Below are 21,483 nucleotides of genomic sequence, written 5' to 3' on the forward strand. Positions count from 1 at the left end.
TTGTGGTCAGGACACTGTGGACCCGGGCAGGGAGCCCGGACAACCCGTCTCGTCACATAGGGGGTGTGGACAGGCCTTCGCTGATGGTCCCCGAGCTCGGGGGAACGGGGGAGAGGAGGCGAGGCGGCAAGCCGGGGTCCAGGTCGGGGCTGCGACACCTCCCCGGGGAGTCCGAGCTGCCGAGGCTCTGGCAGCAGCCGCGCGGGCCGCGAGCTCCCCAGCCAACCCGGCTTCTCACTCGCTCTGTGGGACCCGCCCCTGACGCCTCTCGCCTTGAACTGGGGAGACAGACAGCGTCCTGTCCCACAGTCCCGCCCTTCCGCTCCCGGCGCCGAGTCAGGCTTGGCAAGGCTCGGTCACCTCTGTGCCTCAGCCCGTCCCTGCCTCCTGTTTGTAACTGGAAAGACGCACCGTAATGAAATGCCACCTAGCCTGACGAAATGTAAACGTGAGGGGCAGAGGCAGGGGAATGATTTCCATGACAGCTGAGTAGAGCGCTTGGGAAAGAGCTGATAAAATTGAGTACCTAGAATGTTAGCTGGGGCGTGGAAAAGTTATTTCAAAAAATTGCAGAAAACACATAAAACTCCAGAAGGTCGTCAGTGCGAGGCGCCTTGCAGATGCCTCTTAGGTCTTGCTCCGTTTAGCAGACACCCAGACTTCTTGGTAGGAAGGAACTCAACAGAGCGGACGCGAGGCCTGTCAGACGGCTGCTTCGTCGCCTTGCTGCTGTGCGGCGTGCTGGGGCCAGTGCCGGCCGGTCCCCCTGAGCTTCGGGTCGTGGGCAGGGCCGTCCCGGGCAGCTGGGAGTCTCCCCGCGACACCGCAGCCTTCCCTTGGCACCTCGGCACCTCGCACCGGGCCGTTTTCTCCCTGGCCCCGGTTAGGCGCAGTGTGCGGCGTCAGCTTCAGCGGGCGAGGGCGGCGTCTAACAAGTCAGAAGCAGTCACCACAATCTCCCGTCCACTGGAGACCACATTAGAAACAAAAAGCAGGAGTTTTCCACTGCGCCACGGCTTTTAACAAGGCGGACTAAAGACGTAACGTGTAATATATCAAAATGCCGGTTTTCCTGAGGACTCAGTCTCGCGCTGATCCTCCAAGGCTCAGAAAAAGCTTCGTTTAAGGTTGCGTGTGTGCGGGTGCACAGGTGTGCCCAGAATAGAAGGCGTGCAGAATTCAGGCTTCCTCACGCCCTTAAGATACTCCAAGTCATACCTCTGGCAGCTTTCATGGTTAATTTGGCTTTTGTGAACGTCCCGACCTGTGTTGGATGCTGATCACATTCAGACGTGGCCGTTCCTACCGAGTTTCACAGTGAATAGTCACAAGCAATGTTAAAAGAAAGAAGAAAAGAGAGAGAAGGAGGGAGGAAGGGAGAGAGAGACCATTGTCCATCGTCAGCACAGTGAGAAGGGAGACGGGAGCGGGCGTCGTGTGCCGGGGACACCCCTGCGGGCAGAGCCCCCGGGTACCTGTCCTTCCTGCCAGCGAGGAGGCCCAGAGCGAGGAGGCCCAGAGCGAGGAGGCCCAGAGCGAGTAACGCCCCCGCGGGGAGGCGCAGGGCGCGAGGCGGCCGCTTTCCCACTTCCCCCGGCTCTGGTTTTCCACCGTGCAGTTGGCCCTGATTCAGAACGAGAGGGTGAAGACACAGAGGGAGAGGGTGCCCGTCCCTCCCCCTGCGCCCAGCCTGGAGCCGGGCCGGCCGTTCGGGACAGCCTCTTCCCCTCGACCGGCCCGGCTTCCTGGCCCGGCGTCGCTCCGGCTCCACGAGCGTTGGGCTTCCCCAGAGGGACGGGCTTGGGGCGGCTGCCACGAACTCCCCGGCAGCCCCGGAGGCGCTGGCTTCTGTGATGCTCGTGCGGCCACCCTCACCGGCAGCCTCGACTCCCCACCCCGGCCGCTGCCGCAGACACAGGCCTCGTCTTCCTTCCACTCATCAGCGGCCCGGGCCATGGCTGGCGATGCGCGAGCAGCCTTCCTCGTTGGTGAGCGGGTCGCCCCGCGCCGCAGAGGCCAGGCGAATCACGGTTAGAGATGTCTGTCTCCCCGCTCCTTGGTATGATGCCATCACTTCAACCACCTAAACATAGGAGAACCTCTCTAACGGGGTGTGGAACTTCCCTTCATTGCACTGCTGTTTAACAACAAGCTTCGCCATGTGGAAATCTCAGCTCGCTGCCCAGGAGTTCGTTGACTTTCTGTTTACGTCAAGAGAAAGATATGTTTACATTCTACTTAAATTTTCTTTAATAATAACATAAATTAACAAAAATATGTAAAATCTGACACTCTAGAATCACTGCTCAATAAATTTACCAGTTATGTTTTTAAACATGTAAAGACAGAGTTTTAAGCGGAGAGTAACATTATTAGGGCAGATGTTACTTTCTGCAGACGTCTGAAATCACTGGCCACAGGGTGACGGGACCCTCCGGCGTACAGCAGCGCCGCGTGTGGGGTGAGCGGGGACGTCCCCGCACCCCCTGCCCCCTCCCGCCGCACCGCTGGCCGCTCCCTGCTCCCTGCGCCTTTGCTCGTCTGCCGGGGAGGAGGTGGGCTCTGGGGAAGAGTGTTTGCGCAAGCGGCGACAGCCCTTCCTGCCTCCCAGGCCCTTTACAATGCGACTTGGCCACATCTGCCACCAGGAGGTGCGGCCGCTTTTTCACCTCCGCAGTCCGGGGGGCGCCCTATGGTTTGCTTTCCCTCGCACAGCGCGGTACACGTGAGGGGTTGTGGCTTCTGCGCCCCTCGGCCCGGAGCGGCCTTGTGCCTTCCTCTCCCGTCCCCTCGTGCATGGCCACTGCGCGGAGAAGCCCAGACGAGGCTTCCTAACGCGGAGGCAGGCCCAGCAGCAGCCCGGACGGGCCAGCGGAAGGGCGCAGTGGTGACCCGCAGGTCAGCACCGAGAGTGTGAGGCGCCCGGCGTGCCGCTCGGACACACGTGTGTGCTGCACTGTGGTCACCTCCGCAGCCTCAGCCGACCTCTGACATGCCACGTGATTATCGGTCCGTCTTTGTGGTGAGAACATTTGGTATTGAGTTTTGTAGCGATTTTGGAGTATATGCTGGAATATTGTTGGCCACGATCACTGAGCTGTGCCTGACGCCGTCAGAACTTACCAGTGTCCTAGTTGACGTGTGTGTACCCCGTAACACCTCCCGACCCCCCGACCCCAGGTCCTGGTCGCCGCCATTCTCCTCTGAAGCGATAGGTTTGGGCGTTTTTAGATCCACCTGTAAGCGATATCACGCAATATCTGTCTCGCTCTGGCTGACGTATGGAACCATCATGCCCTCAGGGTCTTCCGTGTTGTTTCGAAGGGCAAGAGTCCCCTCCTGTGGCTGCGGGACGCCCCGTGGTGCCTGCGCCACAGCCGCTTTACCCGTCCGCGCCCCGACAGACGCCGAGGTCGCTTCCTTATCTCGCCTATTGCAGATAATGCTGCGATAAACACGGGGCGCAGAGATCTTTCCAGTATCCTGCTTTCATTGTGTGTGTGCGCATGTGTGTGTGTGTGCGCGTGTTCAGAAGTGTGACTGTTGGATCACCGGGTAGTTGTAGCTTTGGGTTTTTGAGGAGCCTCCACACCGTTCTCTGTAGTGGCTGCGCCGGTTACCGGCCCCCTCTCCCCCTCCCCACAATGCGCCCCCCCCCCCCAGGCTTCCTTTCCTTCCCCTCTCGCCGGCACTCATTTCTCGTCTTCTGGGTGGCAGCCATTCTAACGGGTGTGACGTGACAGCTTATCGTGATTTTAATCTGCATTTCCCTGATGATTAATGACACTTCTGTGCACCTTTTGGCCATTGGGACACCTATCTGGTAAAGTGACTCCAATTCCTCTGCCTGTTTTTAGTATTTTTTAAGTCGTGTGAGTTTTTATGAGTTTGGGGCATTAACTCCGTATCCGAGGTGCGGCTCGCGAACGACCCCTCGTTCCATAGGCTCCCCGTCCATCCCGCTGGGTGTTCCTTTTGCCGTGCAGGCTTTTAGTTTGACGTCGTCCCACCTGTCGGCTTCGGCTTTTGTTGCCTGTGCTTTTGGTGTCATATCCAAAAAAAACCATTCCAAGACCACCGTCGAGAAGCTCCTCCCTATGTGTCCTTCCAGGAGTTTTGTGGTGTCAGGTCTCACGCTTAAGTCTTCACTCCGGTTCGAGTTGATTTTTGCGAGTGGCATAAGATCGGGTGTGGTTTCGCTACGTATGTATCACAGATATTTCTGCGTGTGGACCCCAGTTCTCCCTGCGCCGTTTGTCGAAGAGGCTTTCCTTCCCCTGCTGGGAGCTCCTGGCTCCCTTGCCAAACATTGGTTGGCAGTGTGTGAAGGGACTCGTTTTGGGGGTCTCCAGTCTGGTCCCCTGGTCTGGCTGTCTGTTTTTACGGCAGGACCGTACTGGTTCTGATTCCGACGGCTTTGTATAATTTGAAACCAGGAAGCGTGAGGCCTCCGGCTTTGTTCTTCTTTCTCAGGATCGCCTTGGCCATTCAGGGTCTGTCGTGTTCCACATAAATTTTACTGTTGTAAAATGGTTCCTATTTCTGTAAAAAAGAGAAAGAATGCCTTTGGATTTTGATAGGGATCACACTGAATCTCTAGATGGGTTTGGGGAGTATGGACATTTTAACCATATTAATTCCCCTTATCTGTGAACACAAGACAGCTTGCCATTGGTGTCTTCTTCAATTTCTCTTATCAAAGTCTTATAGTTTTTATCGCACAAATCTTTTACTTCCATGTTTAAATTTATTTCTAAGTGTTTTATTGATTTTAATACTATTGTGAATGGATAGTTTTCTTTATTTCTTTTTCAGATATTTCATTGTTAGTATATGGAAACATCTGATTTCTGTGGGTTGAAGTTACAGGCCGCAACTTTACTGAATTCATTGATTAGTTCTAGCAGTTTCTTGGTTGAGTCTCTGGGATTTTCTACATATAAGATTATATAATCTGCAAATAATGGCGATTGTGCTTTCTCCTTTCCAGGTTGGATAACTTCTAGTTTCGGTCTTCCCTAATCGTGGTAATCGGGACTTCTGGTGCTGTTTTGAATGGGAGTAGTGACAGTCGACACCCTCATCCCTTTCCTGATCTTAGAAGAAAAGCTTTCAATTTTTCACCATTAGGTGTGATGTTAGCTATGGATTTGTCATCTCTGGCCTTTATTGTTTGAGGTGTGTTTCTTTTATACCCAATTCGTTGAGGGTGTTTTTCATGAAAGGATGCTGTGTTTTGTCAAATGTTTCTTCTTCATCTACTAGGATAATCATATGATTTTATTTGTCATTCTTTCAATGAGGCATATTATATTTTTTGATATGTGTTATGTTGAACCATTCTTGCATCCCAAAGATAAATTCCACTTGGTCAAAGTGTATGATTCTTTTACTATGTTGTTGAATTCAGTTTGCTGATATTTTGTTGAGCATTTTTGCATTTGTTCTCATCAGGGATATCATTCCACAGTCTTCTTTTCCTGTAGTGACTTTATGTGGCTTTGGTGTCTGGGTAATGTGGCCTCATAAAATGAAGAAGATTGAAAGTGTTCCCTCTTCTTTAATTTTTTTTGGAAGAGCTTGAGGGGAATTGGTGTTAATTCTTCTTTAAGTGTTTGGTAAAATTCAGCAGTGGAGCCAGCTGCTCCTGAGCTTGTCTGTTGGGAGGGTTTTGATTACTGATTCAATTTCCTTATTTATTAGTGGTCTGTTAAAATTTTCTGTTTCTTCCTGATTCGGTCTTGGTAGATTGTGTGTTTCTAGGAATTTATCCATTTCCTTTAGTTTATCCACTTTGTTGGTGTGTAATTGATCATAGTAGTCTCTTATGATCCTATAAATTTCTGTAATATCACCTGTAGTGTCTTCTCTTTCATTTCTGACTTTATTAATTTGAGTGTTCTTTTTTCTCAGTCTAGCTAAAGACTTGTAAATTTTGATCATCTTTTTGAAAAACCAGCTCTTAGTTTCACTGATCTTTTCTATTGTTTTTCTAGTCTATATTTCATTTATTCCACAATGATCTTTGTTATTTCCTTCTTTCTTGTAATTTTGGGCTTAGTTTGTTTTTTTTTTCTAGTTCCTTGAGGTGTAAAATTAGGTTGTTTATTTGAGATCTTTCAATTTTCATAATATACACATTTATCACTATAAACTTCCTTTTCAGAACTGCTTTTGTAACATCCCTCAGGTTTGGGTGTGCTCTGTTTCTATTTTGTTTTGAGATTTTTAAAATTTCTCTTTTCATTTTTTCTTTGACCCATTGATTGTTCGGGAGTATGTTGTTGAGTTTCCACATGCGTGTAAATTTTTCAACTTTCCTCTCGTTGTTGATTTCTAGTTATATCATTGTGGTCGGAAAAGATAGTTGGTATGATTTCAATCTTCTTAAATTTTCTAAGACCTGTTTTGTGGCCTATCATATGATCTATCCTGGAAAATGTTCTGTGTGTACTTGAGAAGAATGTAAATTTATAGAAAATGCATGAATGTTCTACGAACATCTGTTAGGTCCCTTTGGTCCAATGAATGGTTCAACTCCAACATTCCTTATTGATTTTCTGTCTGGACGATCTGTCTATTGCTGAAAATGGGGTACTATTATTGTATTGCTGCCTATTTTTTCCTTCAGATCTGCTACTATTGCTTAATATATTTAAATGATGTATTATTCTGTTTCAATGTTGGGTGCATACATACTTACCATTGTTATATCTTCTTGATGAATCGACCCCTTAAAAATATGGAACACTTCATGAATTTGCATATCATCTTTGTGCAGGGCCCACGCTAATATTCTCTTTATTATTCTAATTTTAGCGCGTGTGTTGCTAAAGAGAGCACAATGCACTGTGTTATGAACAGATAAAACTGTTGTTTTAAACCACTAAATTTTCAGGTGGTTTTTAAACAGCAAAAGATAATTGATAAAGATTTAATCTGCTTGATGAATCTAGAGAGAGAGGTTGAGGGTGAACAGTCCAACCCTTTTCTCTCATTCTCCTTCTGGGAGAAAGCGGTCCCCTGAGAATCTGTATTCTCTTTTGTCATCTAGGCCATAAATCTTACAGGGTTGAGATGCACTGATATATATTTTTTCCAAATGCTAAAGGGCCCGGAGTAAAAGTCAATCGTTGGCCGAAATCAAGGCCAAAACCAAATGTTGCCATGAAAACAAGAACTAGTAATCAAGAATAAATCTGAAAAATAATTCAAAATTTAGAATCATTATAATAATTTTAGTAGTCACACATTGAACGTTGATTAGTAAAATTAAATGTGTTTTTAATATTTTTAACAATGTATTTCATTTTCTTTTCTCTCTACATTCTTTATTATGTCAAAATGGAAACTCATTTGTCAAAATATTGAATTTTTCCTCATGAAATTTTAAGGTAGCAAAAATGATCATTTAATTTATTCTCAAAAGATGTGAAAAAAATCTCAGTTAGGTCTTTCTATTGAGAACACATAGTATCTTGTATGGGATTTGGTCTTGACACTGTCCGCTGCTCATTTTTATGCGAAATTGGTTTCCCTGATTATCAGAAGGAGGTTTGGTTCTAACGACTCCCGTTGTTTCTGTGTAGTGTTCAACATGATTTTTCTGCGTTTTTCTTGCTCTCTGCCTGTCCCACTTTTATCCAGACCTTTTCTTTCCTTCATCTTGGTTTCTCCTTCCTGATCAGTTTTGATTTGGGTCCTACGCTTCGGCTGAGTGCGGGGCCCTGAGCACCGTGGGAAGGAGGGGTCGCTAAGCCTGGTGGCCTGGCTCGCTGGAGGCCGCTTGCCTCACCTGCTTGTCAAGGTGGTTTTCTTTGGAAATAGGGTCTTTGCAGATGTAATTAGTTAAATGAAGTCGTACTAGGATTAGGTGGCGCCCTATCCAATATGACTGATATTCTTATGAGAATATGGCCATGAAGGCAGAGAGAAAACATTACGTGACAACAAAGGCAAAAGCTGGAGTTATGTAGCTGCAAAGCCGAAGCTTGCCCGGAGAGCCCCAGATGCTAAGGAGGCGTGAGGAAGCGCCCCCTTACAGGCTCCCCTGGGCATACGGCATCGCGACACCTCGATTTCAGACTTTCAGCCTCCAGAACTGTGGGGCAATAAATTTCTTTTGACTTCAGCTACTTGTTTGTGATACATGGTTATACCTGCCCTAGACAACTGATGTCCTAGGTAAAGGCTGTGGGGGCCTCTGACCTTCCTGGTCTGCAGCCTGTGTTGAGCAACGTAGCTGGTTTTTGCAGTCGCAAAGAGACACCACATAAAGAATCTCGCCTGACTCCATGGCGAACACAGAGCTCAACAGCCAAGAACTTGGAAGACATTAGCTGAGGTCTTTGCGCAGAGTTCAAGTCTTCTGTAGTCTTGATAGTTGGTCGCACTGAGGTTTCCGGCACCTTAAGGACCGCGGCACATGGGGCGTGTGCTGGAACTTCAGCCCGTCTGGCTCCGAGGCCGTGCGTGGCCCCACGCCCTGTGCAGTTGGCCTCCTGGCGTTGTTCTGTAAGGACGCGTTATTTTGTGTCATGAAAAAGTTTGGCTTCTGTGGGATGGGTGAACCTTGTGCATCTCCACTCTTAGAACTGGTGTTTTAAGTGTAAGTTCTGAATCACCAAACAAAATAGCACATCTCAAAAAAATGAACAATTTGTCTTTGCAAATTGTGCAAATGAGCAGATCCTCGTTAGAGAAGGATCCTGACTGATTCCTCCCTATGAATCAGGGGCCGCCGGGGGGTTCTGCAGCCAACGTCAGAAATGGCGTCAAAGGCGAGGCCTTTCCTGTGCTTGGAGAACCACATGAAAACACTCGCTGGTAGTTTCTGGAAGTGAAATGCACACTAGTCCTGCCCAAACGACACCCATGTTTGAAGCCATTACACCGAAGATGTAGGGTATAATTTTCTGTGGGTCATTTCCTATTGAAGTTTGAACTAGATCAGAGTTGCAAGATTTTCTCTTCTTGTCTCATTCAATTCGTGTTTCCCTTCCCTTTTTAATAGTCTCAGAGTATTTTGTGACTAGAACAGCGCTTTCTAAACCTGAGTGTGCATGAGGTTTTGATTCAGTAGGACTGGACTGGGTTCAGGAAACCACATGTATAGCAAGAGCCAGATCCTTATTCATCTATCATCTATCTAGCTATCTACCTATCACCTATCTATATCATCTATCTATCACCTCTATCTAGCCATCCATCTATCCTCCATCTATGTATCTATCATCTATCATCTGTCTGTCTATCTATCTATCTATCTATCTATCTATCTATCTATCTACCTACCTACCTATATCATCTATCATATCCATCTAACTATGTCATCTGTCGCATCTATCCATCTGTCTGACCACCCGCCATCTCTGTTTTCCTGTAACCCACATGGAGACCTGCATCTGACCATCGCCTTTTGCTGCCTCTGTCTCCTTTCTTCTCCCACAACCATGTGAAGACAGAAGAAGCAAGCTCGCCCCTTCCCCTTCATATCTGGACCGCCCCGCACGACCCCACCCTCACCCTCTGTACAAAGTAAAACTCTAGACTCTGTTTGGCCAAGTCTGTCTGTTAACATGCTAAATGTGAAACTAAGACTGCGGCTGCGTTTTATTTTGCACATTAATTAATGAGGGGACCAGTAAGATAACGCAGCTGCTTCGAAAACACACGTATATCTCTACAGGTCCTTAGGAATGCTGAAATGAATTTGCGAGTGGATGGAAAACTGGCTGATATCCACAGGGCCACAACCAATTATATCCCACGTGAAAATATTCATTCGCACTTCCCTGGACAAGATTTATTTGCATTACTGTACGTCTTCTAAGGCCTCCTGAGTTATAAACTAGTTTAAAGATGGTCGCAGCCCTGCAGAACTAGACAACCTGGAAGGGTGCGCTGGACATGGCACCCACTGGTTTTTCTCACGTTTCAGTGTCTTTCAAACTTCCCCGGACACAGAGACCTAAATTTCCTTATCAGTAAAACGAGAGATTTGGACTAGCGACTTGTGGGAACCTCCAATTCCAGCGTCCTATTACTGCGGCTCCTCGCCCATTGTCGGTGTGTGTGCATAAAACTCACGGGATTTCTACGCTGGCACGGCGGGACTGTTGTAGTCCTTTGTGTGAGTCACGGTCAGCTGTAACTGCGAGGGCCTCCTCATGCGGTCTCTGTCTACAGGTAAAACCAGACAGGAGCTCCGCCTCTCCCCCAGGCACTGCGAGGCAGTGCGTGCCTGCGTGGGTCCTTGTCCGGGGAAGCAGAGCCTAAGCACAGACAGCCCGGGGGGTTCGCTCACTGTGTTTACCAAATGCTGCTTGCGCAAGGCGCTGGCGACGTGGCTAATGTGAAAAGGCAAGACAGCATCGGATAGATTCGCAGATGGTGAAAATTTGGGAAGTGACAAGTCAAGTTTCTGTGATTCTTGTAGACTCCTCTGCAGGTGAAATACTTCCTTTCTCTAGACATAGAGCCCAGGTATCCCAGAAAGCTCTCAACTTATTTAGTTTTCTAAAAATCTACTATATTTGAAGGTGCGAAATCATGAGTAATGCTTATGTGCAGCTTATATTTTTAAGGATAAATATTCTGCTTTGTAGATTTTATCAGGTAAAACCCCATTCAGTATAGAAATCAGCATCAAAACTTCTTTTTTATTTAAATTTGTTTATGCTCATTTGAATGGTCTCATTTTAACTAAAACGATATTCTTGATGGTAAAACATAAAAACAATCACATTTCTTTGTTTCAGTCTTTCTTTTCTTTTATCCTAGTCATTTCTGTAGCACGCTGGGCAGCGTTTGGGAGGGTTTCTGGTAATAACACACCTACACACGTGTGCTGCAGGAAATAGAAAGTCCACACCTGATCCCCTGAGTCGCTGCGACCTGATGAGTCACAGAAGAACTCGGGGCGATTGCTGCTGAATGCTGAAGGTTTACGTCCCAAATGCCTTTTTTCCTGCACCAATAACATAACATGGATTTAAGGGCAAAAATATCAACCCGAACCACACATACATTTGTATCTGTCTACATAGCGCACAAAGGTGGTTGCAAGTCAGGCGCAGAGGGTAGACGCGGAGGATGGGATGATGAGAGAAGTTAACTAATAGAAATCAAAACCTTTTACATGAGAGCCAAATGGCATTCCTCTCTTAATTTTATCATCACAATAACCCTGAAAAGGAGTTTCCAGGAACACCATTTTGCAGGTGAAGAAAATGAGGCTGGACAGTAAGCCGCAGAACTCAGTTTTGAAACCGCCTGTGCTGACTTCAGAGCTGAGAGGACAGAGAGTAAGACTTGCCTCCCTCCTGTGCCTGCCCCGCGCCGGGCGTCACTGAGTCCCCGGGCTAAGTGCAGACAGCCGCTGCCGCCAGCCACACTCTCCCAGCGTCACGAGCAGAGTGGCTCCTGCCGCCAGCCCAGGCACCTCCCGCTGCGTCCCCGCCCTGAGGGGACTGGGTTCAAGAGAGGACAGGTGGCTTGGCCCCCACGTGACCTGAATAGACAAAAGAGACTTGGAGAGAGAGGGCACGGGGAGACCCAGGGACCCCTTAGCAGATGAGTCCCCTAGGTGCCTGCTGACTTGACAATTTGCTGGAAGGTGAGAACTGGGGCTGCGGTTTGGGAGACGTCAGCAGTGGGGGGGGCGGGGGTGTTGGAAAGGAGGTTGCTGGCAAAGAGGCCCCCCAACTGGGGTTCCCTGGTCAAACCAGCACCGGATAGCCAGGGCCTCAGAGAGCTGCACCAGGAGCCACCCTCCGACCCCCACCCCCACCCCAGAAGTGCAGTCTTGGCCAGCCCAGGAGAGGGCTGCAACTCAGCCCCTCCCCCTGGCAATGAAAATACTGCAGAACTGGGGGGCGGGCGGGTGCAGATGCAGCTGCGACCCCTCAGGCGGAGCTGGCCTGAGCTGGAGGAAGAAGACGAATTTTGAGTCAAGTCTGGGAACAGGACTGGATCTGAAATGCCAGCATTAGACTGTTTTAACAACAAAAACATGCTGAAAGTGTGCAAAAACTGGCCGAGATGTTAAGGAAGCCAATACCAGAAGAAAATGTTGGTGCGAGGGGTCGCTGAGCGCGCCTGCCGGGAGAGTTTTGGGAAAATGGAACAGTTTTACATTTTTACCCCTACACAAGAGTTAAACATAGACTCCAAACCAGTTACTCTGACACCCCTTCCTCCACGTGACCCCACTAAGAAGAGCGAGCCAGGGCGTGTCTAGCATCTCAGGCCCCTTCTTAAGATGCCCAATTAACCGGGACACCCCGAAGCTGCAAGGTGGCCCCATTTCCTTTAGTAACTCACCCCTTATGCGTTTCTTCCTTCACCTCCCATTAGCTCGACCTCATGGGAACGTTCCTGGCTGGCTCTATGTGTCATTGTCCCGAGATGGAGGACGAGGGCTCCAGGCCCCCGTGCAGGGCCACTGGGTCAGACGCTTTAAAATACCCGCCGTTCGGGGGTCTCGAATGGTGAAATGGCAGGGTCAAGCCTTCGCCTTTGCATGACATGCCCCTCAGAAGCTCAGCCTGCTCCCTCAGCCCCGCAGAGTCTCGGCAACACCTGAATCTTCCAGGTGCGGTGTCTCCGTTGAGTTTGTTGGACCCGGGGTCACTGTGGGTGGTCGCATCAGTAAATGCAGTTCTCTGCCCCTTCCCGTGCCCGTGGCATGTGACGTGGACCTCACGGTTCTAACCACCGAAGGGGCGGAGTGTTTCCCGCCCTCGGCCTGGGTGCAGCCATGTAACTCGCCCTGGGCGATGGGGTGAAGCAGAAAGGACCGCGCACGGTCGCGGGCCTGGGCCTTGAGGGGCCTTGAAGATTGCTTTTTCACAGACATGTGAGTCGTGTAGTTTTTAGTTTGAGACACTGAATTTTGGGATGAGGTTTGCAATGCACTAGAAGTTAACTGATACAGTCATTTTTTCTAGTAAAGAGATGTGGTAGAATTTAAACCAGAAAAAGATTGCTATTATTTCTAGAACAATTTCCCCATTGACTACGTTCACTAATTTAATAAGTGATAGAATTAACTCCGATTCGTATTATTAGCTAAGATATTCGGATTTCTGGCTCCGTCTGAGAAGACGATGCATCTGCACCCTCGTTCCATGGAACTCGGGGTGGACCCTCCAGTCACCGCTGAGAAAACAATGACTCCCACATAGACCGTCCCAGCACAGGGTGTGTGCGCAGCTCATTCATTTGAAAAGCAGCTAAATCTGCTTGATGTGTTACAGTCCAGTTCATTTATGAGTCACTCGTGTAGAACTCAGAGCCCCTTTCCCCACAGAAACAATCACATAATGTTCCCAGCGGACGCACAAAAGCCCACGTGAGCTCGCGCTGTAACCGAACGGCACCGGCGCGGCCTCGGAGCGCAGGGAGGACCTCCAGCCCCCAGCGCTCAGGCCTCCTGCCCCCCGCGGCCCACGTTCTCCTCGTTCTCTCTCTCCCACGGACGAGCCTGTTAGAGCCGGCTCTTCACTGGGCTCTTCCTAAATGCGCGGGACGCCCGTGGCTAGGTGGTGAGGACATGCCACCGTCTCTCGGGCTTGTCGTCCTCTCCCACGTGACTGTTGGGGTTCGTGGGCTTGGAGTCCCTCTCTCCCTCCCTCTCTCCGCCCCAGGCATGCGCGCTCTCTCTCTCTCTCTCTCTCTCTCTCTCTCTCGCTCTCTCTCTCGCTCTCTCTCGCCCCTCTCTCTCTCTCTCCTATCTCTCTCTTTCTCAATCTTCTCCTCTCCCCCAGGGCATACCTGACCCGTGTTTTCTATTTGCAAAGGGTAACACTTTAGTCTCAGGCCTAAGATGGGTTCTCCATTTCAAAATTACCAAAATCCTTTAATCTGGGAGTTTTTAAACAATGCTTGTGGAGATCGATAAACAGTGCTAATTTCTCTCATTCGGCTGGTGGTCCTTGCTGGCTACATCATCAGTCAGAAAGCTGGGGGGCCCAGGGGAAGCTCGGAACTCCCAAGACCCAGCCCCTTCTGTTCATCTTTCCTGTGGGAAAACCCTTGCTATGTGCCTGCCGCGGAAGCCGGGCACAGCTCAGATGTAGCCTCCTTCTCCTAAGGCGGGGATCCCCCCGTTCATGATGACTCATCTTTGGGAAGAATCTCCGGTTCTTGCATGAAGGAGTGGTCATGTTTTGTCAGAAGAGGAGCCTAAAAGTTGATTTTGGAGAAACCGTGAGACGTAGTGGAAAGTATATATGTCCGCTTCTTTAAAAATTGCATAAAAGTGCATTAACTCATTCTCCTCCGTTCAGAGCTCAGTCAGCCCCAAAACTGCTCCCTAACCGTAGCTTCAGCCAACAGGATCTTATTCCAACCTGAAGGCTCAGCCTTGTTTTCTGAGAGAAGTCTGACAGTCTTCAATAACATCACTCTGCTGATGAGCGTTATTCTTTTTTTTCAGTTAAAACTTGATTGTATCATAGTTTTTGAAGATTAAACCGTTTAGTACAGACGTTTGACTTTTCTGTTTGTAACTAGAATTTTCTACGTAAATTCATTCTGAAAGCCATTTCTCTCCATAGTCTGTGTCTCATATGAGCCTATGTGCTCAAAAAAGATCATGTAATTTATCATTTAACTCTTTTCCATACAAATTTTATTGCTGGTAAAACATAGCATTGATAACCATATATTTTAACTATACAAAATAAATAAAACCTATAAAGCTTTGAGATTTTTAAGCCCGCCTTTAGCAAAGCTGGTGTTAAAAGTGAGTTTAAATCTGTACGTCATGTCTGACATGCAGTTCAAGCCCTTGTTAACTAAGGCCACCGTGAGCCCTCACCTCTGGATAACAGGCTGAAAGACCGAATGAGGCCACCTTGTGACAAGTCTGAGCGTGCACCGAAAGCTCGTCAGAACCCATGCGGGAGCGACGCGGCACGTCCACGCGTTGGAGTTGGAGCGCCTCGGATTCGCTGGCGGGGCCAGGCCCGTGGAGGCCGCCACCCCTCCAGGGCTGCCTCGCAGACCCGGCTCCCGACTGTGGAGGGCGGAGCGGGGGGCGTCCGCCCTGCCCAGGACAGCAGCGGCCCCGACCCCGAGAGAGGCAGGCCACGCGAGGGGAAGAGGGAGCGCCGTGCGGCAGAGCTGAGCCTGGCTCCCGGCGCCCAAGGGCCAGGCGCATCGCTGCGCCTCCTGCGCCGAGCCGAGGGACCCAGCTCTCGACACAGACGGAAGTCCTCACCTCCCGGAATTACAGGGACGGACACGTGTCTGGAGCCTGGCTCCTTTCGGCCACTCCACAGATGCTCCCGAGAGAGAGCCGAAAAGGAGGGCGGGGGCCCGGGGATCGGCACACGCTTTTGGGGTGCCCCTCCTCTAAGCTGGGGAGGAGGCGGGGACACCATCCCCGCCCTAGTGGCCCTCAGGGTTCACATGAAACGCACGGAAACTACTCCTGACAGTACTTTACAAGTCATGGCAAAAGCTCTTCTACTGCGTATAGAATCTGGGATGTGATAGAAATACAAAGAAACCATCAAGCAATAAATATTGCAGTGCTAAACTGAGACCATTTTAGCGCTGTTGCTATCAGCAACGGCTCCTTGGGAGCAGAAACTGAAGTTCTGCCCCTCAAAAGCCCAGCGGCCTGAGCTACCGAAAAGTATGATTTCCTTGGAAGGTTGCAGCAGCCTCGGACCCGGGTCCTTCCGTGGATTCTGTACGTTGCCGCCAGTGTGGCGTGGACATGGACCCTTCCTTCGCAAAGGGAGGCTTTCCAGTGATTTCTTGTGGGTTTTTTTTTTCCCCACCAAAGATGACGGTAGGTTGTCCAAAAATGATGTCACTTGAATACAGAGAAATGCTCTAAAAATTCATAGTCTTCGAGATTAAATAAAGCTCTAAGACAGAAGGCACTGGAAAACCATTCAACTGCCCCGTGTTGACCCACTCAGAGAACTTTCTTTTCCCCAGATAGCGACGCTGCTCGGGCAGATGGTTCATCTCTCAGAGAGCCGCGTGTGCAGTGTGATTAGTCGTAACTGGCCGCATGTGTCACTTTGTAGATGTTTCTCCAGTTCCCGCTGGGTTCGAGAGGCACCCTGTTACAGGGGCGAGAACAAGGAACGGACAGGCCGACAGACAGAGGGACAGAGGGAGCAGGGGACAGCGAAGGGGAACATGGGTTCCTTATAACAGGCACACGCAAAACACCCTAACTGAGCACAATGCAGCATTAAGACATAGCTGTAAAGGTATTGCCGGGTACTTTTCCATTAATTTTTCAAAGGTCTTGACCTCCTAAAGAAAAATTTCTGACTAAAAGGGGTTTTCCTGAGCACTCAGTTTCTTCTGCTGAGTCCTACAGCGGAACGGCCATCCTATATTTGGCCCTTGACACAGTTGCCACGGAAATGAGTGGCAAACACTTTCAGCTTTCTGGCTTCACTGTGGGATCCAGTGAAGAATGCGACCGAACTGTCAGAGAACCTCCCTAAGTCGCATTTTACCTGATAAGTAAGAGTTTCCAGAAAAACGGTGACACATATGGGAAGGAAAATAGATTGTTTAACTCACCCCGAAAAAATCCCTTTTGATTCATAGACTGTCTACACGATCGAAACATAAGAAACCATCTCTTTCTCTCATCAGACTCTTCTCAATTCCCAGACAGGTACTGGGGGGGGGGGGGGCAGGTAAAACTCCCCTGGCTTTGCGGGAGGCGGCGTCGTGTTGGCACCCGGAAAATCGGGGTCTGAGTGATGAGACCGGAGGAGCCGAGTGCCAAGTGAGGGGGCGGTACTGACCCGGCGCCGGGGTGGGGGGCTCGGATGCCTCTGAAACCGTTTTAAGGAAAATTAAACATCCTATTTGGAAAAAAGGAGCACGTCCCGTGGCGGTGGAAGACACGGGCGGCCCGCAGGGGAAGCCGGGGACGATCCGGGGGGCAATCCGGGGCGGGGGGGGGCGATCCGGGGGCCGATCCGGGGCAGGGGCGTCTGCGAGGGGCTCGACTGGTTCACGTCGTTCGCTCCCAGCAGGCGCGACCCGGCTCCTCCAGGAAGGACTCGCGCTGGCCAAGTCCTCCGGATGGTGCTCGTCCGCGTCGGCGGGCCCTAGTGAGCGCCGTGGGGCTGAGCAGGTCGCGTTGTCCCTCCTGGGACTGAGGAAGAGAACAGAGCGGTCCCGCAGTGCTGTGGCCGTGGACGAGAGAAGCGTTTGGCAGAAGGCGGCGGTAACAGCCCCTGCTCGGAAGAGGACTCCAGACCTTGGCGGGGTAGGAGGGGACATCGTGGTTTGCAAGGACTGGGCCCTCCATCTTCTGCTGGGAATGTGGAAGTTCTCACAAAACCTATTCCGCTGTCTATGTACTTGGTGGTGGATGTGCAAATTATTACGACTCCGATGGAGGTCACCTCAAATATCTAGAAAAGTTGAGGATGCAGATTCCATGCAACTCAGCAGTGGACGGACTCATGTGTTGACCCCCAGTGAGGCAGTATCTGCAGCCGGGGTCTTCAGTAGGTAAGGGAGGTCATAGGTGGGACTCTAAGCCCATGGGATAAGGGAGGGAGAGCTCGCTCCCGCTCTTTCTCCCTTCTCCCCGCCCCTTCCTCTCTCCCTATCAGGTGGACACAGCTAGAGGGTGACCGTCTACAAGCCGGAAAGAGGGCTCTTACCAGAATATGACAAATACTGCCGCCTTCGCCTCAGTCACCCAGCTTCCAGAACTGCGGGGGGGAAGGAATTCCTGTAGTTTAAGACGTGACAGTGGCCACCCCAGAAAAGCTCTTACACGTACGTGCCAAGGGAAGGGAGGGCACTCATTATGGTGCTGTTCCTAATAGTGATACTGTGAAGACAGGCCAGCTTCCTGTGCAGAAATGGACTGTCGGTTCGCAGCACAGACTTCTATAGAGCAGTTGGATGAACGCTGTTAACATGATCAATGTAAATAAATTTCAAGAAATGTAATGTCAAGTTAAAAAACAAAAAACGAGCTTAGAAAGATATTCATACATGATACCAGGTAAAATGTGAAGCACCTGAAACTATAGCGTACATTTTAGGGACACAGACGTGTATGATAAAAGTGCAGACGAGTGCCTGGAAGTGACACCCACCAGCCCCTTCTGAGAAGGGGGAGGAAGGTGACTGGGGGCAGGACAGGGCTCCCTGCTCTAGCTGCCGTGTCCTATTTCTCCATAAGAAGCGAGATTCGGGCCCGTTTCAGCGGCGTGTTTGCATCTTTGACGCCTGTGCGGTGCCTGTCACATTTCTGCAGGTCTCACATATTTCTGACGTAGGAGGAGTTTTGTTCTGTCAACTGGGTTCTCAGCAGGACAGTGGCCCTTCCCAGACAGACCTCTTTCCTGCAGCAAAGAGCCCAGAGAAGTTTAGGTGACTTGGCCAAAGGGTCCAACCTGACCAGTGACTCGAGGATTAGAAACTGGTTGTTCGTCTTTTCTCACAGCGTGCTGTGTACGTCTGTTAATTCTCTTCTGTAGAGACAGGGGCTCCAACTTTATCGTCCAACCACGGAACACTCGGCGTTTGAGCCCCTCGGCTCGTCCCTGTGCCCGAGACCAGAGCCGCGTGTCCCGTGCGACCTGCCCCGCTGGCTCACGACATCCGCCTGCTCAGGAGAGTCCACATTTCCCGCTTTTGGATAAAAGGACATAAGGAAATGAGACAATGGATCTGGAAATTTTTCTAAATGATCAAGAAGTCAGCAGAAGCTATGAAATGGAGGTTGCAGAGATTATAATTAATTTTGGCCCAGAGATTTTATTTAAGACACATATGCTTTGTAAGATGGATTTTTGATACTTTCAACATAGATGTACAGCGTGAGAACTAGTATCCCTTTATACTGAATTTCCAAAATAACCCAAATATTGAATTTTCAAAAAATGCATGACGTGAGGGATTCCACGATGTAATATTGAAACGATGGGTAGGAAATATTTGGGGACATTAAGGATCAGTTGCAATGCTGCAACAGCTAACAAATCCAGACGAAAATAAGCATGCTTCACACGAGCTCTGCATCACATTTCACATGGCCGGGATGCGGAATTTGGTTAATTAGGTAGTGTCAACCTTCCTAAGACACCTGAGAGGATTCTTTAACCTACTTTTCATGACAAATAAATCAATAAAAGGACTTGAAGGAGAAAGGCTGGACTTAATGTGAGGAATGGCAAAATACAACTTCTGCACAATTTCATACTACATATTTACTGAAAACGCAGAGTTGGAGAGCAGTGACATTCACACACAATGGCTGGCGTGCACGTGCACAAACGTACACACACACACACACACACACACACACACATGTGCTTAGCCAGACATAGGTAAGAAAATGGTCTCTACTCTTGCTCAAATCAGGTTGCTGTCTTTTTCGTTTTCTGGCCTCTGCTGATTCTCTGCTGTGTGTCCCAAATTTGCTTCCATCATCAGGGCCCTCGTCTCTATTTGTAAAAACAAACAAATGAGACAAACCAAAAGCAACCTCAGCCCCCTGCTTATCTGATTGTTCAAAATTCGTTTTAAATCCTTGGCAAGTGGTATTCCTAAAATGTTCTCTTCTTTCAGCATGCCTGGCAAAACGTTTGTGTGCTCTGTGTCCTCTGGCCAGACGCCTCCATGATATTGCGCTGTCTTAATCCTGGTCCTCTGGGCAGGAAGAGGTCTTTCTGGTTGGGTTGTGGTGAAAACGTGAGGGCCATGACACTTCCCTGAACAGTCCTACGACATGGCAGTTCACGGGTGTTCAATCCGTGATAGTGTGGAGCTGCTACTTGCATTTATAATTTATTTCCTAACTTATATGTTTTTATATTTGATTTATCCACAATGTGTTTCCAATAGATGTAAAAGATACTTACAAATTTCTAATGAAAAAAGACAGAAATAATGTAATGCAGTATACTCATATACTTTTTCAATAGCTTAAAATTCCTTTAAAGGATCTTATCCAGAACATAATTGACTTTGACTATGGGTGTTCCTTTGTTCATATGCAGCTAATTCTTTTATATATGGCGCTTTTCCCCAAACTGAGTTTATAGAACTATGTTATTAACTTTTTTTGTTAAATGTGAAGTTCTCAACGAAACTAGTACGTTTGGGACTAACACAAATTAAATAAGTTTCATTTTTAGAGACCTGAGGGCCTATGGGTGACTACCTATTATACAACATGGGATGCTGAAGTGTACAATGTAACCAACGCCCTTCCTTTTTGACATTGTATTATAGAACTGTTATTAATATTGCAGAGGCAGTATATTTGTAAATGTTTAGACTGACTATATAAATTTGGACTTACATTTTTTATTCATTTTTATGCTATCTTCCTAACCTAGTTTTTAAATGCAGGTGAATTTTTTTACTTTTTTAATTTAAATTATAAAATTTATGTTCTATAAATTCAAAGGATACCTAAGTATGGTGACTAAAAAGAAAACATCTTCACTTCTCCCAAATTACACCATCTTCCCCCAGAAGTAACCATTTTCAACAGTTTAGTGACTCTCTTGTTAGTCATTTTTATATGAAACACTGAGTTCTTACCTCTTATAGTCAGAGGAAAATGTCAAACATCTTCAAATTGGATTGGATGGAAAAATATTTTTTAAAAAAATCTTCAAATGATATATTTTACTCTGATAATTCCATGGTTCACATTTTGAATTGTGTCAGATTGGTTTTAAGTGCAATTTTTGACTTTTCATTAACGTAAGTAATTCGTTACTAAAGAAACAACTTAAAGAATAATACAACTTCTATAAATTTTTCTCGAATTGTGCTTGATACATTACATCTTTAACTTTGACCTCTCTTTAAATCCTTCAGCACGTTTATGTCAAAACGATCAGGATAAGCACGACCCAAACCGCACCTCGCTCGTCAGGCGGAGACGGGCCCCCGACGCCCCCTAGTGGCACGACTGCCTCCCTCCACGGTGCGTGGCCAACCCGCTCCTGTCCCTGTGCGACCCTCCTTCCTTCATTTAACAGGTATTTAAACTCGCACTTAAAATCATTTGGTCAAACGAGACATCCCCAAGGGAGCAGCGTAAAATGATCTGGACGGCAATGGCCACATATAAAATATCGAGTAATAACTTTTATGACTATCATTATTCTCTGATCTTCCAAGTTAATTTGCTTGTCTCGCCTGCCTACTCTTGGCCACATTATGACTCTATTGAACTTACAAAGACTTAAATCTATTTCCTTTTTTAAAAATATACCCTTTTTTTAAATTTCACTTCTCCAGATTTATCACTTTCCTTATATGCGACTTCGCTCACTTTCCCAAACAACAACAGAAGTTGTTGGATTCACTTTTCTGCTTCTCTCCCTGTGAGAGTACAGGCCACCAGCCGCCCCATGTAAAGATGGCACCTGACAAGGAGTGATGAGGGTGGTCACGGGTGGAGCCGGCAGGCCTGGCTCAAAGCCCAGTGTCTCCGTGACGTCGAACTGG

The 21,483-nt window shown here is 48.5% G+C and overlaps 1 non-coding gene across 1 annotated transcript; it reads right to left on the reverse strand.

Annotated features, from left to right (window-relative positions):
• Positions 1 to 6,736: 6,736 nt before the first annotated feature.
• LOC118612817 lies at positions 6,737 to 6,843 on the reverse strand. The gene has a single exon (XR_004955075.1). It is a non-coding gene; the product is annotated as a U6 spliceosomal RNA (small nuclear RNA).
• Between the last annotated feature and the right edge of the window lie 14,640 nt (positions 6,844 to 21,483).

This window comes from Rousettus aegyptiacus, unplaced genomic scaffold (assembly GCF_014176215.1).
Source record: "Rousettus aegyptiacus isolate mRouAeg1 unplaced genomic scaffold, mRouAeg1.p scaffold_m13_p_16, whole genome shotgun sequence".
In the NCBI taxonomy this organism is placed as follows: Eukaryota; Metazoa; Chordata; class Mammalia; order Chiroptera; family Pteropodidae; genus Rousettus; species Rousettus aegyptiacus.